This window comes from Aquarana catesbeiana, linkage group LG01 (genome assembly GCF_042186555.1).
Source record: "Aquarana catesbeiana isolate 2022-GZ linkage group LG01, ASM4218655v1, whole genome shotgun sequence".
In the NCBI taxonomy this organism is placed as follows: Eukaryota; Metazoa; Chordata; class Amphibia; order Anura; family Ranidae; genus Aquarana; species Aquarana catesbeiana.
The window spans coordinates 134,871,513-134,899,419 of record NC_133324.1 but is presented as its reverse complement, the minus strand read 5'-3'; the positions used below and the strand labels follow the sequence as shown (position 1 = coordinate 134,899,419).

General features: G+C 44.6%; 1 protein-coding gene and 1 long non-coding RNA gene across 3 annotated transcripts in view; one reads left to right on the top strand and one right to left on the bottom strand.

The window, feature by feature from the left end:
* POLK (DNA polymerase kappa) overlaps positions 1–27,907 on the top strand; it is a 160,769-nt gene that overhangs the window by 13,212 nt on the left and 119,650 nt on the right. The window lies entirely within an intron of this gene.
* The window catches only part of LOC141134562 (uncharacterized), a 30,055-nt gene continuing 24,625 nt past the window's right edge, over positions 22,478–27,907 (bottom strand). Inside the window, exon 3 of the long non-coding RNA XR_012243207.1 lies at positions 22,478–24,595. This is a non-coding gene — a long non-coding RNA (uncharacterized lncRNA). The remainder of the gene's footprint in view (positions 24,596–27,907) is intronic.

The following is a 27,907-nucleotide window of genomic DNA, read 5'->3' as shown; positions in this document are numbered from 1 at the left end:
GATTTGATTTTTTTTTTTTTTTTTTTTATCGGGACTGCGACATTGTGGGGGACAGATCGGACAATGTTTTGGGACCATTGACATTTATACAGCGATCAGTGCTGTCTGTTTAAATTGCGACCGCTGGGCACGCGCATCGGCTCCGGCTGTGTGCCGTGGGTGGGCGTGCGCGCGCCCACTAGTGGTCTGAAAGCGAGCCGACTAGTAGCTACGACGGCTCGCCCAGGGGAGCCAACCTGCCGCACTGTAACTGTGGCAGCTGGTCAGGAAGGGTTAATGCATCCTATGCATTAAGGTGAAAAAACTAATGTCACTGACCAGCCCCCCTGTTTTACTCACCTGAGCTCGTTCGTTCCCACGCCGAAGATGTTCTCACCCTCTCTGTCCGTTGTCTCGGCTCTTGATTGGATAGATTTATAGCAGCACAGCCATTGGCTCCCGCTGCTGTCAATCAAATTCAATGACATGGGCTCTGAGGGGGCGGGGCCGAGTCTGGCATTCTGTGTTAATGGACGCAAATGCTGGACTCAGGAACCTGTCAGCACGGTAACCCCCAGGGAGTGTGCTTCTCCTAGGGGGTTTCCCGATGCAGGGAGGAGCCGTGAGCGTCGGTGGGGGCCCCCAGAAGGCGAGGATTGGGGCCACTCTATGCAAAATGAACTGCACAGTGGAGATAAGTATAATATGTTTGTTATTTAAAAAAAAAAGAGGGCTTAGTAACCCTATGATAAGGAGGATGTCTGTTGCCTTCACAGTATCCTTGTTTGACCGTCCTGTGCCCCTCACCCTCAGCACTGGGGTCACATTAGCTGACTGATGGAGAGAAATTGAGAGAGAAGAGAAACATATGACTACTAGTCAGTACCAGTGTGCAAAAGTGTACAGTTGTGCTCATAAGTTTACATACCCTGGCAAAATTTATGATTTCTTGGCCATTTTTCAGATAATATGAATGATAACACAAAAACGTTTCTTTCACTCATGGTTGGTGTTTGGCTGAAGCAATTTATTATCAATCAACTGTGTTTTACTCCTTTTAAATCATAATGACAACAGAAACTACCCAAATTATACTGATCAAAACTTTTCATACCCCAGTAGTTAATACCGTGAATTGCCCCCTTTAACATCAATGACAGCTTGAGGTCTTTTGTGGTATTTGTGAATGAGGCTCTTTATCTTCTCAGATGGTCCCCACTCCCCAGAGTGGCTCTATGATATTGAGGTCAGGAGACTGAGATGGCCACTCCAGAACCTTCACTTTATTCTGCTTAGCCAATGACAGGTCAACTTGGACTTGTGTTTTGGATCATTGTCATGTTGGAATGTCCAACTACGTCCCATGCGCAGCTTCCTGGCTGATGAATGCAAATGTAGCTCCGGTATTTTTTGGTAACATACTGCATTCATCTTGCAATCAATTTTGACCAAATTTCCTGTGCCTTTTGTAGCTCACACATCCCCAAAACATCAGCGATCCACCTCCCTGTTTCACAGTGGGAATGGTGTACCTTTTCATCATAGGGCCTTGTTGACTCCTCTGCAAATGTAGCATCTGTGGTTGTGGCGAAAAAGTTCAATTTTGGTTTCATCACTCCAAATGACTTTGTGGCAGAAGGCTTGTCTCTGTGCTGTTTGGCGTATTGTAGGCGGGATACTTTGTGGCATTTGCGTAGTAATGGCTTTCTTCTGGTGACCCGGCCATGCAGCCTATCTTTCTTCAAGTGCCTCCTTATTGTGCATCTTGAAACAGCCACACCACATGTTTTCAGAAAGTCCTGTATTTCCCCTGAAGTTATTTGTGGATTTTTCTTTGTATGCCCACAACAGTGCCAATCAATGCACCATCAGTAATGCCTGTCAGTAGCTCTTCATCAGTGCTGCCTATCAATGCTGCCTATCAGTGCCGCCAATAAGTGCCCATCAGTGCTGAAAGCTAAAAATTGTCCTGGGCAGGAAGGGGGGAAGTGTCTGCTATGGAAGTGGTTGAATTTCACTTGCCACACTCAGGCCTCATCACTGCCAGACCTGTTGAATCAAGAAATCACATAAATAGAAGCTGTTTGAAGCACGCTAATGGATCACAAAAAGCCACACGTCATGCCACAATCTAAAAAAATTCAAGAACAGATTAGAAACAAAGTAATGTACATGTATCGGTCTAGGAATGGTTTCAAAGCCATTTCTAAGGCTTTAGCACTCCAGTGAACCATGGGGAGAGCCATTATCCACAAATGGAGAAAACTTGGAACAGTGGTGAACCTTCCCAGGAGTGCCCGGCCTACAAAATTTACTCCAAGAGCATGACGGCGACTCATCCAGGAGGTCATGAAAGAACCCAGAACAACAACTAAAGAACTGCAGGCATCACTTGCCTCGGGTAAGATCAGTGTTCATTATTTAACAATAAGGAGACTGGGCAAAAATTGCATCCATGGGAGAGTTCCAAGACCAAAGCTGTTGCTGACCAAAAAAGAACACAAAAGCTCATCTCACATTTACCAAGAAACATCTTGATTATCCCCAAGACTTTTAGGCAAATTTTCAGTGGACTGATGAGACAAAAATTTTACTTTTTGGAAACTGTGCGTCCCTTTACATCTGGCATAAAACTAATACAGCATTTCATAACAAGAACATTATACCAACAGTCAGACATGGTGGTGGTAGCGTGATGGTGTGTGGCTGCTTTGCAGCTTCAGGACCTGGACAACGTACCATAATTGATGGAACCATGAATTATGAGCTCTACCAGAAAATCCTAAAGAAGAATGTCAGGTCATCAGTTTGTGACCTCAAGCTCAAATGCACTTGGGTTATGCAGCAGGACAATGATCCGAAACACAACAGCAAGTCCAACTCCCAATGGTTCAAACAAAGCAAAATGTAGGTTTTGGAGTGGCCTAGTCAAAGCCTGGACTTAAATCCAATTGAGATGCTGTATCATGATCTTACACAGGTCGTTCATGCTGGAAAACCCTCCAATGTGGCTGAATTAAAACAATTCTGCAAAGAAGAGTGGGCCAAAATTGCTCCACAGCAATGTGAAAGATTAATTGCCAGTTATTGCAAACGCTTGATTGCAGTTGTTGCCGCCAAGGGTGACACAACCAGTTATTAGGTTTAGAGGGCAATTACTTTTTCACATAAAGCCAGGCAGGTCTCTCCTTCAATGATCAGACTTGTTCTGACACCCCCCCGCACAGCCTTTCACTGGTAAGTTAGTGATTGTAAAGTCTCTGTTATAAAAAAATAAACTATTATACTTACCTACTCTGTGCAGTTGGTTTTGCACAGTAGCCCAGATCCTCCTTTTCTAAGGTCCCTCTTCGCTGCTCCTAGCCCCTACCTTCTGTTGAGTGCCCCCACAACAAGCAGCTTGTATTGGGGCACCCTAGCCGAGCTGCAGCTCCGCTTGTCCACTCAGACATGAAGCTGCCATTCAGCCCCACCTCATCTATCTCCTGATTGGCTAACTGACTTTGACGGCCACGGGAGCCAATGGCGCTGCTGCTGTGTCTCAGCCAATCAGGAGGGAGACGGCCGAGGGACTTGTGGACAGAGATGGAGGTGCTGCACACAGAAGTTTTTTATCTTAATGCATACAATGCATTAAGATAAAAAAACCTTTTGCCTTTTATAACTCCTTTAAATCGGTAGTAAACCGCCACTAGGATAAAAATAAAGTGTGCCTCTGGTTGCGAACCGAATCGGTTGTGAACCGAGGCAAATTTTCCCATAGGGTTCAATGTAAATTGGGTTAATTTATGCAGTGTACATAAAATTATTAAATATATGTACAAAAAAAGGATTTTAAACATATGATATACGGTCTTTTACATTAAGCTGACCTCTTTCATGTGTACATCTAAAAAGAAAAAAAAAAACAAACTATAACTCCTCTTTAATCCTTCTTTGAAAAAATCTCATACCCAAATTTAAATGAATAATCTTGGGGCCAGAAAACAGCACTGTGCATCCAGGAAAAGATCATCTGAGCACATGATAATGTTGTAGAATTAATTTGAACTGTTTTCCATGATTCCCAATCAAGTGAACCCACCCTCAAAGTAGGGGGGGGGGAGCAGAAACCCCTGAGTGGACTGGTTCGCCTAAGACTCTCATCTTGCACTGCTCTTCTCAATTTGAAAGTGTGAGAACAGGGAAGATGGCCACGGCTCGTGTTCGTGAACCGAAGCAAATTTTAGTTAACCCTCCGAGAACAGAAGAGTTTGTGAACCAATGTATCGCTGTTTAAATGAATCGGGCCGTGGTAACGCCACTCCCTCAGCTCTGGCACAGAGCTCTGAAAGTACGACACGGGGATGCCATCCCTTTTAGAGCACATTCGCCAGTGACATCGCCTGCAGCATCCCTTGTGAATATCTCCTAAATGGTGCAAGATTAGGAAATATTCACTGTACCTATAGGTAAGCCATATTATAGTCTTACCTGTAGGTACAAGTTCAAAACTTTAAAGTGATTGTAAAGTCAGTGGATTTGCACAGGGCAGCCTGGATCCTCCTCTTCTTGGGTCCCTCCTCGCTGCTCCTGGCCCCTCCCTTCTGTTGAGTGCCCCCACAGCAAGCAGCTTGCTGTGGGGGCACCTGAGCCGAGCAGCAGCTCCGTGTGTCCATTCAGACACGGAGCTGCCATTCATCCCCGCCCCCTCTCTCTCCTGATTGGCTAACTGACTTTGACAGCAGCGCGAGCCAATGGCGCCACTGTTGTGTCTCAGCCAATCAGCAGGGAGAGTCTCGGATGGCTGAGGGACTCGTGGACATCACTAGACAGAGATGGGGCTCAGGTAAGTATTAAGAGGTCTGGGGCGGCTGCTACACAAAGAAGGCTTTTTATCGTAATGCATAGAATGCATTAAAAAAAAACAAAAAAAAAACAAACTTCTGCTTTTACAACTCCCTTAAGCGTTCTGCTGTTTCTCCTCCCCCAGCTCTCTTGAGCTCCTTGTGTAGCGGAGAGGGTATTTGAATGAATAAAAGGTATTTACATTTTTTTTATTTATATGTAAACGCAAACATATTTATCTTTCATTTCTATTTTAAATTAAATGGATTATTTTACAAGGTGAGGGTTCACATGTCAAAAGGGTTTTGATTAAAGCTGGACAGATGTTACCCTGTCCAACATTTTTTGCAAAATGCCTACCCATCTATGAGAAGCATGATTGGATGGTCAGTCAGTGGGGTCAGAAGACACAAAATTATCTATTTTTGGTGTTCCTAAGCTTATCAGGGGCCCATTCACTGTATTCACCTGCTACAGTGCTTTGTTTTAGCATGCAGTCTAGTGTCTGTTACAGATGGTGAGGGGCGGTGTGATGTGTTGTTTCAGCACATTGCACTGTTCACTTTATCTTTTTTTTTCTTTTTTTTTATTAATTGAAGTGTGACACATTTACATTTCATTCATGGTCTTTACATTTACGGTACCATCTGATGCAGAAAAATGTAGCATGTCTGCATTTTTTGCACCGCATAGCATTATGTTGTGAATGGGGCAGATAGAAAATAATTGTTTTTCTAAGTGATCTAGAGGTGACTGGCGTTGATTAGTTTCAGAAAACAACATTTGTTGTGTATATAAGTGTGAACATTTTCCTATATCATAAAATCTTGCTGTTTATGTATATCTTCCCTTTTTTTTTTTTTTTTTTTTTTAAGAGTAGTTTACCTTTTAAAAGTATTGTCTCTTGGCAGCCATTGAGATAAAAAAGAAACAATAGTTTGATTTTCATATTATTTTATACTTTTTTTTAAAAGACTCTGTTTCATTTTTACTATATACAGTGCATCCGGAAATTATTCACAGCGCTTCACCTTTTTCCATGTTTTGTCCCAAAATGGATTAAATTAATTATTTTCCTCAAAATTCTACAAACAATACCCCATAATGACAATGTGAAAAAAGTTTGTTTGAAATCTTTGCAAATTTATTAAAAATAAAAAACAAATCACATAGGTATCAAAGAAAAAAGGGAATATTTGGGACTTTAAATGAGACGCAATGGGGAATATTGTGCCTCCAACCCTGGTTGCTTTAGCAAAAAAGAGGGGGGGGGGGGTCTGACTTTAGATGAGGTGCGTGGGGTAGAGCCAGACAAAACCATATACATATGTAAAAAAATGTATTCTTTATTAGACCAAAGATAGGGCATGAATCAACCCATATGAACGCATAATAACACATTGGCATATAAAATACAAAGTATCAACATACATATTAAGGATAGTCACCAACATGACACAGAAAGTAAATATTATACATCACAGTCCCTCAAATAGAGTAGGCATAACATTATGTCAGGGTGGTAGAGCAATAAAAACCATCTGGAATCATAAATATGAAATGGATGCATCAAAATAAGCTCAACGACGTTTCGTGGACTTCTATCCATTCATCAGGAGCAAGTGCATCCATGTACTAAAAGGGGATAAAAAATAATCACCATTATAGTTTAATATAACCACAGTCTGGAGGGGTAGAGGGGTTAAAGATGATGATGATGATAAATAGACGGCCACAACTGAAAGTACTCACATAAGAGCTGATACTAGGCCATGCGATACCACCTGGCGGAGGTCAGCCAGATAATTATGTCCAGCACGGGAGCTGAGGAAAGGACCCAAGCATGGATCAGGAGCACACACACAGTCCATCTACAGTTACATCAAGATTTCTCTATACACACCTTTTTTTTGGGGGGGACTACGTGTGTGCTCCTGATCCATGCTTGGGTCCTTTCCTCAGCTCCTGTGCTGGACATAATTATCTGGCTGACCTCCAGCAGGTGGTATCGCATGGCCTAGTATCAGCTCTTATGTGAGTACTTTCAGTTGTGGCCGTCTATTTGTTCATCATCATCTTTAACCCCTCTACCCCTCCAGACTGTGGTTATATTAAACTATAATGGTGGTTTTTTTTTATCCCCTTTTAGTACATGGATGCACTTGCTCCTGATGAGTGGATAGAAGTCCACGAAACGTCGTCGAGCTTATTTTGATGCATCCATTTCATATTTATGATTCCAGATGGTTTTTATTGCTCTACCACCCTGACATAATGTTATGCCTACTCTATTTGAGGGACTGTGATGTATATTTACTTTCTGTGACTAGGGGTGCAACGGATCGTTGCTGATTCGTGATCCGTACGGATCAACCTCCGCGGATCGGCACACCCGCGATCCGCGGAGCACTCTGTGGCCTCGGCCATAGGAAAGGCCGTGGCTTCGGCCTTGCTCCGGAGCGGCGGCCATCTTGGTACACCCGGAAGCGGCCGCTGTCTCGTCAGGAAGTGACGTTTCGTCGCCTCCATCTTGCTACACCCCACACTCCTGTACAGTAATGATAGAGTGAGAAGGGGGCAAGCGGACATCTTGTTACACCCACCAGAGTTTTAGATTTAAAAGCTATTTTCAACACAAAACCGAGCTTATATGCATAAATACAGTATTTGTAGATCGGACAGACTGTTTAGATGTTAGATTTTAAAAGCAACAGCAAACCTGCTGACCTTACATGGTTGCTAATGTGACAGGTTTGCTGTTGCTTTTAAAATCTAACATCTAAACAGTCTGTCCGATCTACAAATACTGTATTTATGCATATAAGCTCGGTTTTGTGTTGAAAATAGCTTTTAAATCTAAAACTCCGGTGGGTGTAACAAGATGTCCGCTTGCCCCCTTCTCACTCTATCATTACTGTACTGTGCAGGAGTGTGGGGTGTAGCAAGATGGCGGCGACGAAACGTCACTTCCTGATGAGACAGCGGCCGCTTCCGGGTGTACCAAGATGGTCGCCGCCTTTCCTATGGCCGAGGCTGCAGAGTGCTCCGCGGATCGCGGGTGTGCCGATCCGCGGAGGTTGATCCGTACGGATCAGCAACGATCCGTTGCACCCCTATTAGCAACCATGTAAGGTCAGCAGGTTTGCTGTTGCTTTTAAAATCTAACATCTAAACAGTTTGTCCGTTCTACAAATACTGTATTTATGCATATAAGCTCGGTTTTGTGTTGAAAATAGCTTTTAAATCAAACTCCGGTGGGTGTAACAAGATTTGTTTTTTTTTTTTGTTTTTTTTGCTGATCCGAAAATGATCCAATCCGTGACTCTGATCCGAGGATCGATCCGATCCGTGAGTTTTTTGATCCGTTGCACCCCTATTGGTGACTATCCTTAATATGTATGTTGATACTTTGTATTTTATATGCCAATGTGCTATTATGCATTTATATGGGTTGATTCATGCCCTATCTTTGGTCTAATAAAGAATACAATTTTTTACATATGTATATGGTTTTGTCTGGCTCTACCCCACGCACCTCATCTAAAGTCCCACCCTCCCCCCCTCTTTTTTGCTAAATCACATAAGTATTCACAGCCTTTGCCATGACACTCAAAATTGGACTCAGGTGCATCCTGTTTACACTGATCATTATTGGATATGATTTGGAAAGGCACACCCCAGTCTATGTAAGGTCCCACAGTTAAAAGTGCATGTCAGAGCACAAACCAAGCCATGAAGTCCAAGGAATTGTCTGTAGACCTCCGAGACAGGATTGTATCAAGGCACAGATCTGGGGAAGGGTACAGAAAAATGTCTGCATCGTTGAAAGTCCTCAAGAACACAGTGGCCTCCATTATCCATCATTCGAAAAAGTTTGGAACCACAAGGACTCTTCCTAGAGTGGGTTGCCCAGCCAAACTGAGCGATCGGGGCAGAAGAGCCTTAGGGAGATGACCAAGAACCCGATGGTCACTCTGACAGAGCTCCAGCATTTCTCTGTGGTGAGAGGAGAACCTTCCAGAATAACCACCATCTCTGCAGCACTCCACCAATGAGGCCTGTATGGTAGAGTGGCCAAACAGAAGCCACCCCTCAGTAAAAGGCACATCACAACTTGCCTGGAGTTTGCCCAAAGGCACCAGAAAGACTCTCAGACCACGAGAAACAAAATTTTCTGGTCTGATGAAACAAAGATTGAACTCTTTGGCCTGAATGGAAAGTGTCATTTCCCTAGGAAACCAGCCACCGCTCATCACCTGGCTAATACCATCCCTACAGTGACGCATGGTGGTGACAGCACCCTGCTGTGGGGATGTTTTTCAGTCGCAGGAACCTGGAGACTAGATAGGATCAAGGGAAAGATGAATGCAGCAATGTATCCTTGACATCCTTGATGAAAACCTGCTCCAGAGCGCTCTGGACCTCATACTGGGGCAAAGGTTCATCTTCCAACAGGACAATGGCCCTAAGCACACAGGCAAGATAACAAAGGAGTGGCTACGGGACAACTCTGTAAATGTCCTTAAGTGCCCCAGCCAGAGCCCAGACTTGAACCTGCTTGAAGATCTCTGGAGAGATCTGAAAATGGCTGTGCACCGACACTCCCATCCAACCTGATGGAGCTTGAGGGATCCTGCAAAGAAGAATGGGAGAAACTTCCCCGAATAGGTGTGCCAAGCTTGTCACATCAGCTCGGCGAAGCTGGCCCCCCTACAATCAGCACAAATAAAAACTCAGGTGTATTTCTTTAGTGCTACGTTTGTGCTGTAAAAATTTACATTTGTGCTGCTTTTATTTTTAAGATATTAGCAACTGTTTTTTCCAGACTATGTCATCACCTAGCCCCCTAAAACAGCCAAATGGCACAAAACTGGTCTCGTTGGTTAGTGCTACGTTTGTGCTGTTTTGTGCTGCTAACATTTCCGTCCTATCTTTTATCGTTTTTGCATTATTAATGATTTATTAAAGGTCACCAAAGGTCACTTAGCCCCCCTACAACACCCAAATGACACGAAACTGGTCTCGTTGGTTAGTGCTACGTTTGTGCTGGTTTGTGCTGCTTAAATTTTTATTTGTGCTGTTATGGTTTTTAAGTTATAACTGTTTTTTTAAACCCCACCCACTTTGCCCCACCCCTACAATCAGCACAAATGAAAACTCAAGTGTGTTTCTTTAGTGCTACGTTTGTGCTGTTTAAATTTTCGTTCTATCTTTTATCGTTTTTGCTTTATTAATAATTTATTAAAGGTCACTGAGCCCCCCTACAACACCCAAAAGACACATGTATTTGTGCTGGTTTTTTAGTTATAACAGCTTGTTTATATTTGATAACACCCCACCCACTTTGCACCCCATGTTATTAAATCTTAAAAACAAACATACTATTTTTTAGTGCTACCTTTGTGCTTTTTTGTGTCATAAAAATAAAAATTTGTGCTGCTTTTATTTTTAAGATAATAGCAATTTGTTTTTTCCAGACGATGACATCACCCCCCCTCCTGTCACGTACCTGATTAGTGAGCTCCTGGTTAGAGAGCAGCCATGAGAGCACAGCACGGTATGAGTGCCTGTGATCAGTCCAGTAGACTGCGTGGTGGCAGCAGTCAGCAAGTGGATGTGGCAGCAGAACCGACTGGTGGCAGATGAGCTGGCATTAGCTGTGTGAAGTTGGCACTCCATGTTTGTAAAACCTGAATAAAAATATACTATTCGTATGTGTCGCGTTTGTGCTGATTTGTGCCGCAAAAATGAGCGTTTGTGCCGCTATGGTTTCGGAGATATTGTGCGTTATATTTGCTGAAACCCTGCCCACTTTGCACCCCATGTTGCTGAATTTTACAAACAAACACGCCATTCGTTTGTGCCACGTTTCTGCTGGTTTGTGCTGCAAAAATAAACTTTTGTGCCGCTTTGGTTTCGGAGATATTGTGTGTTATAGCTGTGTGAAGTTGCCAGGTTTGTAAAACCTGAATAATAATATACCATTCATTTGTGCCGCGCTTGTGCTCATTTGTGCTGCAAAAATAAGCATTTGTGCAGGTTCGGTTTCTGAGATATTAAACATTCAATTCAATGTAAGCCCCACCCACATTGCACCCCATGTTGCTGAATTTTAAAAACAAACACATCATTTGTTTGTGCCGCAAACATATATATTTGTGCTGCTTTGGTTTCGGAGATATTGTGCGTTATAGTTGTTGAAACCCGCCCACTTTGCACCCCATGTTGCTGGATTTGAAAAACAAACACGCCATTCGTTTGTGCCGTGTTTCTGCTGGTTTGTGCCACAAAATAAACTTTAGTGCCGCTTTGGTTTCGGAGATATTGTGCGTTATAGTTGCTGAAACGCCGCCTCCAGAGGATCTCACAGCGTGGGTAGCAACTTGGATCCCCTGCGGTTGCTGGACGAGATGCCAGACGTGGACAGGCTGCTTTCCCAGCTCAGGGCGGAGGCAGCGTCCAGAGGAGCGGAGTGGCTGCAGGAGCAGCTCTCATCTGTCCTGCGAGATCGAGCCTCTGGGTCAGGGATGGGGGCAGGAGTCCGTACGAGCTTGGAGGTCTCGGCCCCTGGAGCGCTTCTCTCCGGTCTCCTCCCCCAGAGCTCGGTGCCACATTGGGAGTCCCATGCGGGCCCCTTCAGGACTACCTGCAAAGCGATCGGCTGTACCCGCGGGTGGTGCTCCTGGAAGGGATCCCCTTCTTCGTCGGGGGGCAGGGCTTCCGGGGGTGTCTGTGTCTCTCCCCGGCCTGCCCGGCATCAGGATCAGGAACATGTGGGCTCCTCCCCCGGTGATGAGTCAACAGGGGCAGAGCCTCAGCAGGGGAATCGTGCTGCTACGGCGTGCAGGCCCTTTACCTCCGTGGCCGGTGGCTCACCCGGGACCAGCCAGCACCAGGTGATGTAGGAGGTGCGGAGGAGCGGCGGTATGAGACCAGCGGTGAGCACCCAGGGCTCTGGGCACTCCGGTAAGGTGACCCAGAAATCGGTGGATGGAGCCGCGCAAGCAGGCGGGGCCAGCAGCTGCACGGATCCTCGGCATCCAGGGCCACTTCTCCTGGGGTGCTGGTGGAGAGAGGAGACGTGGAGATAGATGAGAGATCGGAGGGCAAGTTGTCCGCTTCAGAGGGGGAGGAGTCGCATGGACGCCCTGAATCAATGGAGTCGGGACCTGCAGCTGATGGGATCCTTCCTAGGCAGCCTGGTAAGTCTACTACTTCTTCTAACATGTCTGTGTTTTCTGCTGTTGATGATAATGTGTGTCTAGGGGGGAGGGCCCTCTCCCGCACGGAGTTGGCGGCTCTGCGGTCTGATTTGCCCAAGCTTTCTGCACCTTCTAGTGCGGGCCGTGGTCACGCCACATCTAGGTCAAATGAGGGGTTGCAGGGGTTCCTTTTGGGTTTGAGGGAGCTGGTCCAGCTATTTGAACCAGAAACGAGTGCCCAAGCCATGCCGTCGTCAGCGTGGATCCCGCCGGTGGTTGGGTCAGAGGCGATGAGGCTGGCTTCTGTGTCCAGGGTTGATCCCCCTGCGACGGTGTTGCCCGCCACAGTGGCAATCGTGGAGCCATGCCAGTCTGCGGCGGGGCACAAGTTGGCGTTGAGGGACAAGGCTGAGTCGTCGGGGGAGGCTGTTACCAAACAGGATTCAGTCAGATTGGCCGACTCTGCGAAATGTGAGGTCTACGTTTGTTTCGAGGGGCCTCTGGGTGCGCACCTGAAGCCAGAATTCCGCGAAAAAAAATTGGAAGGGCGAGTATGTGACGATATTCTCTCTGCTACCCCTGGACAAATTTTATCTGGATAGGGTCAAGCCAGAGGAGAGCAAAAAGGATGAAGAAAAAACGGCTGTACAGGCTTATCCCACTGACTTTCCCTAATTGGATGCAGGCTTTTGCCATTATGGCAAGTGTAATTGGGGAGAAGAATCCGGAACACTGTTCGGCGCTCTTCTGTTATCTTGATGTCATCAGGGAGGCCTACAGGGTCTACGGGGAATCCTCATGGTTGAGGTATGATGAGCAGTTCCGGCAGCAGAGATCTATCTGCCCGTCCCTGAGGTGGGACCACAAGGACATTAGTTTGCGAATGTGACTTATGACCTCGGTGCCACCGGCCCCCCCTAATCAGTTTTTTCCAGGGGGGGCCGGTGGCGCATCTACCCCCGGACAACCGGCCGCAAAGAAAAGGGGAGTCTGCTGGCAGCATAATGAGGGCTTCTGCAAGTTTGGGGGGGCTTGCCATTACCAGCACGAGTGCTCCGGCTGCAGAGGTTTGCATCCCTTGTCCCGCTGCTTCAAACAGGGGAAGGGCCGTGCCGGTGAGTCTGCTAACAAAAGGGATGACGTTAGTGAGGGTGGAAAGGATGCAGCCTTTCCTCGATAGATATCTGGATCGGGAGGATGCTTGGTTGTTAGTGGTGGGTTTCTCCGAAGGCTTTCACATACCTTGTTCCCTGGCCTCTGTTCCACCAGTGTCCCAGAACTTGCGTTCGGCCTTGCAACATCCTGCAGTGGTTTCTGAGAAATGGCAGAAGGAACTTGCATTGGGCGGCATGGGTGGCCCTTTTCCCTGGCAGCCTTTAGCGGATTTGGTGATCTCGCCCCTGGGGGTCGTGCCCAAGAAGGACCTTAAAGTGCTTTTTCACGGTGACAATCTTGGGGTGGTACAGGTCATCAACCATGTAACAACCTCCTCGCCACCAGTGGTCCGACTTCTTCAGCACCTAATGTTACATTGTCTACAGTTAAATGTTATTCTTTATGCTGTTCACCTCCCGGGAGTTGAGAGCGGCTTAGCTGACGCATTGTCTCGCTTTCAGTGGGGCAGGTTCCAGCAGTTGGCACCGGCAGTGGAGCAACGCAGGGTCCCTTGTCCCGAATGGCTGTGTAGGATTGCCTTGGGGTCGTCTCCAGATGGATCAGATGGTCAGTACGTGAGATGACGTGGGCAGCCTATAATAAATTATGGCAAGAGTGGTTGTCTTTGCTGCAGCAGGCTGTGATGGAGCAAGAGGGCCCGAAGGTGAGGTTGCTGGTCCTTTACTTTGTCTCACGGAACCTTGAGGAGGGGGTGTTGCTGTCAGTCGTGGAGCGCAAATTGGCAGGATTAGCATTTTTCTTCAAATTGCAGGGCTGTAGTGATTTCACAAAAGATTCTTGGCTCTAAAGGGGTATCGTAGGTCTCAGAAGCGCAGATTCCAGGCACCCTGTTTTGATATTCTGCAAAATGTTTGAGCCCAGTTGGTTTCCCTGTGTTCCTCAGCCTACGAGGTCTCTTTGTTTAAAACGGCCTTCTCTCTGGCATTTTTGTAGCTTTTCGGATTAGTCAGCCCTTCCAAGAGGGTCCATGGGGGTATGTTGGATCGGGAGGTCACCTTTGGGGAGGACAGGGTATCCCTGCTTTTGCGATGGTCCAAAACGGATCAGGCTGGCAGGGGCAGAAGGTTTCCGATTTTTGCTGTGCCGGCTTTGCCCTTGTGTCCGGTGGGTGCTGTCAGAGAGTTTCTCACAGTGCGCCCGGATTTGGCTGGGTCCTTTTCGTTACATGCAGATGAGTCTCCCTTGTCTAGATTTCAATTCATATCCATTTTCCATAAATGTTTAAGGGCTTTGGGTTTGGAGGAGAGAGAATTCATCTTGCACTCATTCTGAATTGGGGCGGCCACGGAAGCCGCCACGTGTGGGTTGGATGACGAAGCGGCCAAGCGTATTGGTAGGTAGGAATCAAAAAGATTCCAGCTATATGTTCATCCTCATCTGTTGTCTGATGGGGGGGGGGGGTTTAGGTCATTTTGTGAGTGTTCTGTGTTGGTAAGCCTGTGTTTGAGTGCTTGTTTGGTGTTATTTGTGGTGTTGTTTCTTCTCTTTCAGGTGGTGTGATGGGCCTTGTCTGGATACTGACATACACATACAGATACAGATATGCTCGTCGTGTGGTCCGACATCATTGCTCAGACGACTTGGCATTTGGCTAGGTCGGTGAAGCGGCTCAATAAGGCTCGCAGGAAGGTCCAACAGCGAGGTAGGCAGATTTGTAGTAATGGGGGCCTGGTTATCTGGCATTTGGAACTGGAAACGGATACTTGGGGATACCTTTGGGGTGATGGGGTACACCTCAATGTGGTGGTAATTGATTTGTGGGCTCTGGGGTTGCAGGATGGTATTCCGAGAGCTTTGAGGGTGTGGAGGGGCACTCAAGGGTAAGGTCTTCCCCTTGTGCGCTGTGGCGGTCTGGCGGAGGTTGGTCTTTGCTGGTGAATGAAGAAACCTCGGATAAGGAAGGATTCGGGACCCATCGGTGGTATAGGTCCCTCTGGTGTATTCCAGGTAACGTGGTTTAGCTGGAATTGGCAGTGATGGGAGTAAGTCACACATGTGCAAGTCACAAGCAAGTCTCAAGTCTTAACCTTCAAGTCACAAGCAAGTCCCAAGTTACTGTGGCGAAAAGCAAGCAAGTCAAGTCGAGTCCCTGCTAGAAGTCAAGCAAGTCAAGTCATTTATTTTGGTCAAGTCACAAATTAAGTCAAAATACTGATCTACCCCGAAGCCGGGACTCAGGGGAGCTTTCTTTTGTGTGTGTGGGGGGGGGGCGGCTTTTGCCTAGGCCAAGACACAGAACTGGTGGTGCCAAGTCATTGCAAGTCATTGAAAGTCAAATAGCCCAAGTCAAAGTCAAGTCGCAAGTCATTAGTGACAAGTCAAAGTCAAGTCGAGTCATTTTATTTAATTTTGTCAAGCAAGTCGCAAGTCCTCAAACAGGTGACTCGAGTCTGACTCGAGTCAAGTCATGTGACTCGAGTCCCCCACCTCTGGGAATTGGTTAGTGCTCTGCGGTTAGTGGGTTAGCCAGTATGTCAGCTGGAGGCCTAGTATAGTAAAAGGTACCGCAGTGCATTCTTGAACATACGATAGTTTGGGGTTCCTGCAAAGACCAACGCGATTAGTGACTGATGGGTTTTTGGTTTAATAAATGTTTTTTACGGTTTATGTTCATTTAAGTTTATTTGTTAATAAAGAGGCTCCTACAGCCAATTTTTTACTCCATTTATGGTGTGGTATCCATTAATGGGATTTAATGGTATGGGTGGGATGGAGTATGAGGTTGGTCTGGCAGTTATTGGCTAAGAAAGGAACATCTGTTTTACAATGGTCATGCCTTTTCCAGGGTACAGTATGAAGTGCAGTGTTCGTTACAGGGGGAGGAGCATTACATTAAGGAAACCCAAGCTGAGTATAGGTTCTGTAAGTTCTGTATGTAAGATTTAATAACGAGGTGTAAAGTCAGTGTGGTTTGGCAACATATAACGCACAATATCTCAGAAACCAAAGCGGCACAAAAGTTTATTTTTGCGGCACAAACCAGCACAAACGAATGGCGTGTTTGTTTTTAAAATTCAACAACATGGGGTGCAAAGTGGGCGGGGCTTACATTGAATTGAATATCTAATATCTCAAACTGAACCGGCACAAAACGCTAATTTTTGCGGCACAAATCAGCACAAACGCGGCACAAACGAATAGTATATTTTTATTTAGGTTTTACAAACATGGGGTGCCAACTTCACACAGCTAGTGCCAGCTCATCTGCCACCACCCGGTTCTGCTGCCACATCCACCTGCTGACTGCTGCCACCAAGCAATCTACTGGACTGATCACAGGCACTCATACCTCGCTGTGCTCCCATGGCTGCTGTCTAACCAGGAGCTCACTAACCAGGTACATGGCAGGAGAGCGGGATGATGTCATCGTCTGGAAAAAACAAATTGCTATTATCTTATAAATAAAAACAGCACAAATTTGTATTTTTATGACATAAAAAGCACAAAGGTAGCACTAAAAAATAGAAATGTTTGTTTTTAAGATTTAATAACATGGGGTGCAAAATTGGTGGGGTGTTATCAAATATAAACAAGCTTTTATAACTTAAAAAAAACATAACAGCACAAATAAAAATGTTAGCAGCACAAAACAGCACAAATGAGGCACTAACCAACCAGCCCAATTTCGTTTCTTTTGGGTGTTGTAGGGGGGCTCAGTGACCTTTGGTGACCTTTAATAAATTATTAATAACGAAAAAAAACAAAAAAAGATAGAACAAAAATGTAAACAGCACAAATGTAGCACTAAAGAAACACACTTGAGTTTTTATTTGTGCTGATTGTAAGGGAGGGAGTGAGTGAGGTTTGAAAAAAAAAAAAACTGTTATAACTTAAAACCCATAACAGCACTAATAAAAATTTTAGTAGCACAAACGTAGCACTAACCAACAAGACCAGTTTTGTGTCATTTGGGCGTTTGTAGGGGGGCTGAGTGACCTTTGGTGACCTTTAATAAATCATTAATAACGCAAAAACGATAAAAGATAGAATGGAAATTTTAGCAGCACAAAACAGCACAAATGTAGCACTAAAGAAACACACTTGAGTTTTTATTTGTGCTGATTGTAGAGGGGGCAAAGTGAGTGGGGTTTGAAAAAAAAAAAAAACTGTTATAACTTAAAAACCACAACAGCACAAATAAAAATTTTAGCAGCACAAACGTAGCACTAACCAACGAGACCAGTTTTGTGTCATTTGGGCATTGTAGGGGGGCTGACTGACCTTTAATAAATCATTAATAATGCGAAAACGATAAAAGATAGAACGGTAACTTTAGCAGCACAAAACAGCACAAACGTAGCACTAACCAACGAGACCCGTTTTATGTCATTTGGGCGTTGTAGGGGGGCTAGGTGATGTCATGGTCTGGAAAAAACAATTGCTAATATCTTAAAAATAAAAGCAGCACAAATGTAAATTTTTTACGGCACAAAACATCACAAACGTAGCACTAAAGAAACACACTTGAGTTCTTATTTGTGCTGATTGTAGGGGGGCCAGCTTTGCTGAGCTTGTCGCATCATACTCAAAAAGACTTGAGGCTGTAATTGCCAAAGGTCCTTCAGCAAAGTATTGAGCAAAGTGCTGTGAATACTTAAGTACATGTGACTTTTTTCATTTTTTTTTTTTTTTTTATAAATTTGCAAAGATTTCAAACAAACTTCTTTCATGTTGTCATTATGGGATATTGTTTGCATAATTTTGAGGAAAATAATGAATTTAATCCATTTTGGAATAAGGCTGTAACATAACAAAATATGGAAAAAGTGAATCTCTGTGAATGCTTTCCAGATGCACTGTACATGCAATGTTTGTTTTATACTGTAAACTGGTGTGTTTTTGCCACGGTTTTACTTCAGTGTGAAAGCAGCCTATGGGTTAGCTAAAGAATCAGCACAGCAGACACTAATTGCTTTGTGGCTTAGTTAATCTAAATACAACTTTAGACCTGTCCTATAAAGGATGAATTTATCAAAACTGGAGCAGACAGAATCTGGAGCATTGGAAACCAATTGGCTTCTATCTCTCGTTTTCAAAGCCTAACTGAACAAGCTGAAGACAAAAGCCAGTTCGTTACCATGGACAACTGCTCCAGATTCTGGCTGCTCCAGTTTTGAAAAATTCTTCCCATTGAGCTTGTTAGACAGGTTTCTTTTAACACATCTGAAATGGCTAAATATGTGAAATAGAAAAAGGCAAAAAGATAAAATGCATTGGTATTTTGGGGTTTTTTTTTTTTGCTTTAACATAAATAAATGCGTATAAAACCACTATATATTCCCTTTATAACCAAACAATGCTTTGGAATTGGGCACAATTTCTAAAAACCTGAGATTTATGATGAGGCATCAGTTTGATGACAATTCGATAACAGTAGTTCCCAGGCAGTATATAGAATTCTGTTGTCACTGTCCTTCTAGTGGATGCTTCATATGGACGTATGTAAAAGACACCCTTCATAATGAAACTAGCAAGTTCACGTTTGGATTAGGGAGAATTACATTTGGAGATTTAGAGTACAAACCAAGCATAGAATTAAACAATTGCCTGTTTTATCCAAAACTTAAAAAAAAAAAAAAAAATTATATATATATATATATATATATATATATATATATATATATATATATATATTATTTTTTTTTTTTTTTTTTTTTTTTAAATAGTTTACTTTTTGTCTCATTATGCTGCAGTATATCTAACATGTTGAGGTGAATATTTGGACTCGTGCATGGTGGTGTGCGTTGTTATGGATGGTGGAATGCATTGTTAAAGCAGAGTTCCACCCAAAAGTGGAAGTTCAAATTTAAGCACTGCTCAGCCCTTTCTATGCCACATTTGGCATGTCATTATTTTTTTTGGGGGGGGACCAGGAACCTAGTTTTGACAGGTACCTGCTTCCACTTCCGCTTGGGCCACCTAGGCGTATCGAGCAGAAGTTCTCCTTTCCACCTCCCTCCCATCTTCTGCGACACGTCACAGGTCCCAGAAGATTGTCCGGCCATTGCGGAGGCGCAGTGCCACTCGTGCATGCGCTGTGCGCACCCGACTGTGAGGCCACAAGCTGTCACAGCCAGGTGCCCACACTTGTAATGCCGGGGAGAGGCGAGGGAGAGAACTGAGGGTTTGGGCAGCCATATCGCTGGATTGTTGGACAGGTGAGTATGTGTTAGAAGTCATCTGCTACACCTTTTGTAGCTGCTGACTTTTAATAAACAAAAAACGACTGGAACTCTGCTTTAAAATGTAACACATTGTGTACTTCACAAAATAACGCTTTACTCAACTCTATGCCTTGCAGCACATTCCAATGTTTGCATAAAATGCAAGTACAATGCCTTGAAGTATTCATACCTTTTGAAATTTTCCACAAAAGGTATGAATTTTTTATCATGTTACAACCAAAAACATAAATGTATTTTATTGGGATTTTATATGATGGACCAACACAAAGTTGCAAATAATTGTCAAGTGGAAGGAAAATGATAAATGGTTTTCCAAATTTTTTACAAATAAATATCTGTGTAAGTGTGGCGTGCATTTGTATTCAGCCCCCTTTACTCTGTTACCCCTAACTAAAATCTAATGGAACCAATTGCCTTCAGAAGTCACCTAATTAGTATATAGAGTCAACTTGTGTGTAATTTTTAATCTCAGTATAAATACAGCTGTTCTGTGAAGCCTTCAGAGATTTGTTAGAGAACCTTATGGCCCGTACACATGATCTGAATATCGTACGACAGATCGTACGACTTTTTTCGCTTAATAGTCGCAAGTAGAAATTGAATAGGTAACTAAAGTCACGAAAATTCTCATACGACAGAAAAAAAAAACGGAAATGATGTCATATGTTATGTATTTGTATTGTATTTTCGGACGACCACTATTCTGACTAAACGAACATCCTACGATCTGGTATCGTATGAGGAAAATTTTCGTGCATGTCCGATCGAATAATATCGGATGAACTGTCGTGATCGGCTCTCGAAAGTAGTGTACACACGATACGAAAAACTTACGATTCTTCCTCGGACGACAGTTTTTGTATGATATTCGGATCATGTGTAGGGGCCATAAGTGAACAAACATCACCATGAAGGCCAAGGAACATACCAGACAGGTCAGGGATAATGTTGTGGAGAAGTTTAAAGCAGGGTTAGAACATCTCATGGCTTTGAACATCTCATGGTTGTCATAAACCATGAAATCAGGCCGAGACAAAAGTACAGTTAAATCACTCTTGTTTAATAATAAAAGTAAATAGGACAAACGTAGTCAAAACATAGCCAAAGTTTGGTAACAGGAACGAACAGTCAACCAAGCCAGAAGTCAGGGTCAATGTAGTGGAACAGCAAGCAGGATCTGGAGCCAGAATGGATGTCAGCAAAGCAAGTCTTGAATAGGATCGCAGGGGATAGTTTCTGTGATGTTGACCAAGGCGAAGGCAGAGCTCCTCTGGACTGGACGGCTTAAGTAGGCAGGACTGACAAGCAGGATATCATCAACAGCTGAGTAACTGTGGAGAGATGGGAGCTGGCAATTAGCCGACAGGTGAGCGGCCAGCTCAGAGAAGGAAGGACTGAGACCAGCCCCGACAAAGGAGCACTGTTCAATCCATCATCTGAAAATGGAAAGGGTATGGTACGATTGCAAACCTACCAAGACATGGCCGTCCACCTAAAATGACAAGTCGGGCAAGGAGAACATTAATCAAAGAAGCAGCCAAGAGGCCCATGGTAACTCTGTAGGAGCTACAAACATCCACAGCTCAGGTGGGAGAATCTGTTCACAGGAAAATGATTAGCACCCCACAAATCTGGCCTTTATGGAAGAGTGGCAAGAAGAAAGCCATTGTTGAAAGAAAGCCATAAGAAGTCCCGTTTGCAGTTTGTGAGAAGCCATGTGGGGGACACAGCAAACATGTGGAAGGAAGGTGATCTGGTCAGATAAGACCTAAATTGAACTTTTTGGCCTAAAGCAAAACATTATGTGTGGCAGAAAACTAACACTGCACATCACCCCAAACGCACCATCCCCACCGTGAAACATGGTGGTGACAGCTTTATCCTGTGGGGATACTTTTCTTCAGCAGGGACAGGGAAGCTAATCAGAGTTGATGGGAAACCTGTTAGTCTGCAAAAGACATGAGCCTGGGGCGGAGGTTCACCTTCCAGCAGGACAAAGACCCTAAACATACAGCAAAGCTACTATGGAATGGTTTAGATCAAAGCATATTCATGTGTTAGAATGGCCCAGTCAAAGTCCAGACCTAAATCCAATTGAGAATCTGTGGCAAGACTTAAAGGGGTTGTAAAGGTAAATTTTTTTTTTTTTTTAAATAACAAACATGTTATACTTACCTTCACTGTGCAGCTCGTTCTGCACAGAGTGGCCCCGAACCTGGTCTTCTGGGGTCCCTCGGCGGCTGTCTCAGCTCCTCCGCGCAATAACTAACCACCTTAATGCGAGCTCTCTCGCCGCGTCATTGGCTGTGATTGACAGCAGCACGAGCCAATGGCTGTGCTGCTTTCAATCCATCCACTATAGCCAATCAGCGACCAGGCTGATCGGCTGAATGGAGGTCGGGAGTGAGCGGCCGAGTTTCGAGGTGTCAGGTAAGTAAAACGGGGGGGCTGGGGGTGGCGGTATTTTCAAAAGTTTTTTCACCTTAATGCATAGAATGCATTAAGGTGAAAAAATTTATACCTTTACAACCCCTTTAAAAATTGCTGTTCATAGATGCTCTCAATCCAGTCTGACCGAGCTTGAGCTATTTTCTCAAAGGAGAATGGGCAAAAATGTCACTCTCTAGATGTGCAAAGCTGGTAGAGACATCCCCAAAAAGATTTGCAGCTGCAATTGCAGCAAAAGGTGATTCTACAAAATATTGACTCAGGGGGGCTGAATACAAATGTACGCCACACTTTTCACATATTTATTTGTAAAAAATTTTGAAAACCATTTATCATTTTGCTTCCACTTCAGAATTATGTGCCACTTTGTGTTGGTCTATCACATAAAATCCCAACGAAATACATTTATGTTTTTGGTTGTAACAAAAACAAAATGTGGAAAATTTCAAAGGGTATGTGTAACGAGCCCCTGCTCGCTCAGTTCCACTCTCCCGACACTCCTCTGCTGCTATACAATCGGAATGCAGATCGCAACGTCTGGTTCAGTCATCCGATGCTCCGGGATTAGAACTACAGCTATGTGCCGTTCGAATCCAGCTGTGATAGCTCAGAACAAACACCAGGCAGGCTGTATGTAAGTTCAAAAAGGGATCTCTCTTTATTGACAGTATTGCAGTCTCTTTTATACAATAACAATACACCTGTAACCTAATTAACCTAATTAACATGAGCTAATTAACTAATCCCTTTAGACAGCCTAGATGACTCAGACATGACCTTTAGGCCAGACTGGCCATCTTGTAGCTCAGAAAACCCAATCAACATTATCACAATAGCAGAGTTAATTAACACAAACAACAATGGGGATCTAATGACTCTTAGATCCCTTACTAGAGACTTATTTACAATACGCATTCTAGAAGACAACAGACAGGTAGCTGGAATTGATGACATTAGCATTTAACAGTAGGAGTCCCAACGGTATGAATCAGTCACTATTCTAATATGGCATATAAAGGGTTCCCAGAGTCTTGTGTCTTGGGGGGACATGGAGCTGAATCCAAAGTAACACCAACCCCAGGGTCCCCAGAGTCTGTGTGTCCTGGGGGACCAGGACCCGAATCCACAGTAATACCACCTCAAGGGTCCCCAGGCATACAGCTCACAAAGAGCACCGTTCCCCCAAATGCCAGGGCCCACGATCGATCGGCAAGAGTCTAGCATTCAGTCCCCTCCAAAAGTCTCTCTCCCGGCTAGGTCTGTCACAGTATGAATACTTTTTCAAGGCACTATATGCTCTGTTTTTATGCAGAATACACCAGAGGTTTCAATAAAATGGCTGTGCCACTTTTCTGGCATTAATTACTCTTGTTAAAGGAGAGGTTAGGCTAAAGTTTTTTTGGCTATTCTTCTCCTGTGAGTCACAGGAGTGCAGTCAGTTCTGCATACCTGTTACACATTTTCAGCCGATAGCAGGCTAAAGCTCACTGTCGGGTGACATCAGACACCCAGTCCAGGCTCTGAAAAGATCCTGACCATATGGTCGGGATCTGGCCAGAAGCCTGGCATGGCAGCTGACGCGAGCCGCTGAGAGCCCGAGCCAGCAGCTCCTGCCCTCTCCACAACCCAGCGCTCCAATGAGCGATGTAGGGGCCGAGCAGAAAGCCAGTGGCTCACAGTCACCAGCTCTCTGCAGGCTTAGGACCGAGAGTTGAGCGATCAGAGGTGTTTGATTGCTCACTTCTTGGTCTTAGAGGTGGCAGGGGACAGCTGCAGCTGGGATCAGTGCTGCAGCCATCTTGGCGAATACAATATTTATTTATATATTTCTTTTTTTGGTGATTCAAAAACGTCTTTTTAATATGTTGCGCTCAATTAAAAAAACATCTGCGACAGGTTTGTTTCTGACAGCAACACGTGCGCCGGATTCAGGTAGTTCTAATTTGCTCCAGTGGGACACACCACCTGCACCAAATTCAAAATAAAATACAGACAGTTCATATCTTATGAAAGTGGAGCTAATTAAGACTAACTTTCCTTTGGTGTACAGAGACAGATTTGGAAAAAGTGTCTTGCCTGCGTTCTAAAAGTGGTGCAGCATGCACCAAATTCAAGTGCAAGTTCTAGACGGGTACATAGATTTGGCGCTAGTTGCGTCACTTTTAGAACGCATGAGAGACACTTCCTCAAAATCAGTGTTTATAAATTCCAGGGCATGAGTTTTGTTTTTGTTTTTTTTATGAGCTTTTATGTTGAGCCTACGTTGATCTCTGCAGATCAACACAACTTCAGGGACATGGTGTGAACAAGCTCAAAACCTGTTTATACAAAATCCTGAATTGAATAACTTTCTACAGTTCATGTGTTGCAAGATAATAACCTTTGAGATGTTTTAACATTAATATTTCACTCAGGTCCACAAAGCCTGCCCGGCCAGGGTTTTCTGAAGTCAGGTAGAGGACAGATACAAGTGCAGGCATTTTCCTGGCATTGAAACATAGGATATGTCTGTTTATGAAACTGTGCAGGCCGCCACTTACCCTGTACGGTTTGTTTAAATCTCCTGCACAGGTTGGCCGCTTCTCAACTCCATATTTTATTGCTCTGTTTTTGTGTACTGATGCAGGAGCCCTGTTTTTGAAATATGTTCCCATCTGGTTATTGTTCTCTGTAACCTTTGTGTATTTCCCTTCTCATGTCTCTAGCAGTGTTTCCATTGTTGACGTTGAACGCTCAGCAGGCTTGCTAGGTGATTTGCAGGCCGTCACGTCAAAATACCTTGCATATGAAAAAAAAAAAATTCTGATATTGTAAAAAGATATTGTAAAGTGCAGCCTTTGTTTTTATAGTTCAAGTTTACATCTGTGTGAGGCATGGGAGTGTATTGCAGTGTGCATGTCAATGCAGGACAACCTGCCCGAAGCAATACATAAATACAGGTATGAATCCAAGATCAACAGGAATCATCTATAAAAGTATATCTAAAAGAAATTTTTGTATTTTTTGTTTGTTTTGGATAGAGTGGAGAAGAATTACTCAGGTCTGTACCCTTGTTAGGGAGAGTCACCTTATTTATCCTGTTTACCATTATCCCTAAAAGTAAATTTAAAGTTGTTCTAAAGCCTTAAATGAGTTGCAAACCCTTACAGACAACTTTGTGCTACAGATAAGCCTATTATAAGGCTTACCCGTAGCTACCCAGGATATCTCCTAAACCTGCACGGTTTAGGAGCTATCCCCTGTATTTGCATGTCCCGACGTCATCGGCACATGCGCACTGACACAAACTGACACAAACGTATGTGCCATTGCTTCAGTGAGTGTGCCGTTACCACGCGCATGACGTCATCGCGGCTCTGGCCAATCACAGCGCCGGAGGCGCGATACCCGGAAGTAACCTCTGGGAGTGATGTCAGCCGCCGGAGCGGTGTACGGGCACCGCAGCGAAGGCTTCAATCTCAGGTGAGTATGCTATGCATACTAGCTCATTCATTATGCCTTTGTCTTGCAGGTGTTAGTTTTTTTTTTTTTTTTTAAGTGCGTTTACAACCACTTTAATGCATTCTATGCATTAAGGTGAAAAACCTCCTGTGATGCAGCTGCCCCCCAGAGCCCCCCTTTTACTTACCTGAACCTGGGCTTTCCAGCAACAGGGACGAGCTCACCAGCTCCAGTGTCTCAGGTCCTGATTGGATAAATTGATAGCAGCGCAGCTATTAGCTCCCGCTGCTGTCAATCAAATCCAATGATGGGGGGGGGGGCGAGGCCGAGTCCTGTTGTCCGTCTCAATGGATGCATCAGCAGGACACGGGAGTGCACCCTCACGAGTGCCCCGAGGGAGAGCGGTTCTCCAATGGGGCACTCGAGCAGAGGAGGAGCCAGGAGCGCCGCTAAGGGACCCCAGAAGAGGAGGATCGGGGCCACTCTGTGCAAAACCAACTGCACAGAGGAGGAAAGTATGACGACGTGTTTGTTTTTCTTTTTGTTTTTTTTTTTTTAAATTGATCCAGCGATGTGCGCTGTTCCAGCCGCTGTCACTTTCCTCATTGGACATATTGATAGCAACAGGAACCATTGGCTCCTGCTGCTGTCATTTAAAAGCTGTGACACGGGAGTTGGGGGGCAGGGCCGAGTCATGCAGTCTGCGTCAATAGATGCAGCAGCAGGACTCGAGAGTGAGACTGCACGGGTGCCCTCATGGAAAGTGTCTTTCTGTGGGGCACCCGATGAAGAGGAAGGGCCCGGGGCGCTGGCAGGGAACCCCAAAAGAGGATCGGGGCTGCGTTGTGCAAAACCAGAACCGAGCAGGCAAGTATAGGCATGCTTGTTATATTCTTTTTTTAACATTTACAACCACTTTAATTCAAAAAGAATACATTTCGGGTTGTCACCAGAACAGAGGGGAAATCTTCCAATCCAGACACTAGTTCTGATGACCAGGTATTCCCTCACTTTGAAGGGACTTCCTGTTTTGACTTAGTAAGGAAAGTAAGTGAAAGGGAAAGCTCCACAATGGGACACAGATGGCAGAGAAAAATGGCAGGGGTTATAACCCTCCCATACTTTACCCCAAATGGAAAAAATTGTTTTGTCTTTAGTTCTATTTTATTTGCTCTAAACTCAGTAAATTGCAACATCTTTACTATGGGCTAATGCACTTTTCATTATGCGTGTATGTTCCTTAGACCTAAGGCCTGGTTCACACCTATGCATTTTTGGTGCTTTTTGCAGAAACGCACTACAGTCCATTTAACATGGTTTTCTATGGGACACGTTCACATCCATTTTTTCAGCCTCTGCGTTTTTAGGAAAGGGTCAGGGACTTTTTTAAATGCAAAATAGTGCTTTTTTGGTTCATTAGACTTCAATGGAGAAGCTGCAGGAAAGCTGCGATTTTTCTGCAATTTGCGTTGTGTTTTTTTTTTTTTTATCTGCCCAATGACAAATGTCCAAAAAACCCATTAAATATGCAAAACTCAAATCGCGGTAAAATCGCAAATATGCAAAAAGCAGAGACGGATCAAAAGCAAACTGCATAGGTGTGAACCAAGCCTTATAAAAAAAAAAGCTAACTATGAAGATTTGTAATAAGACCTAGGTGCTAGCCCAGGCTTTTCATAACTGTGACCCCTCTTCTGGGTGTATAGACATTTCTACTTGCGTCTCTATTATTTCATGCAGCCTAAAGCAGTATTAAACCCCAAAGCAAACATTTACTACATTGTAGCTTACCAATACTTGGCTGAATGAGTCTCCTCCTCCTCCTCCTCCTCCTCCTCCTCCTCCTCCCTCCTCCCTCCTCCTCCCTCCCTCCTCCTCCCTCCCTCCTCCTCCCTCCTCCTCCTCCTCCTCCCTCCTCCCTCCTCCTCCTCCCTCCCTCCTCCTCCCTCCTCCTCCCCCCTCCCCCCTCCCATTTGAAAATGGAAAGAGTATGGCACAACTGCAAACCTACCAAGACATGGCCGTCCACCTAAACTGACAGGCCAGGCAAGGAGAGCATTATTCTGAGAAGCAGCCAAGAGGCCCATGGTAACTCTGGAGGAGCTGCAGAGATCCACAGCTCAGGTGGGAGAATCTGTCCACAGGACAACTATTAGTTGTGCACTCCACAAATCTGGCCTTTATGGAAGAGTGGCAAGAAGAAAGCCATTGTTGAAAGAAAGCCATAAGAAGTCCCATTTGCAGTTTGCGAGAAGCCATGTGGGGGACACAGCAAACATGTGGAAGAAGGTGCCCTGGTCAGATGAGACCAAAATTGAACTTTTTGGCCCAAAAGGAAAACTTACACTGCACATCACCCTGAACACACCATCCCCACCGTGAAACTTGGTGGTGGCAGCATCATGTTGTGGGGATACGTTTCTTCAGCAGGGACAGGGAAGCTGGTCAGAGTTGATGGGAAGATGGATGGAGCCAAATACAGGGTAATCTTAGAAGAAAACCTGTTTGAGTCTGCAAAAGACTTGAGACTGGTGTGGAGGTTCCCCTTCCAGCAGGACAACGACCCTAAATATACAGCCAGAGCTACAATGGAATGGTTTAGCATATTCATGTGTTAGAATGGCCCAGTCAAAGTCCAGACCTAAATCC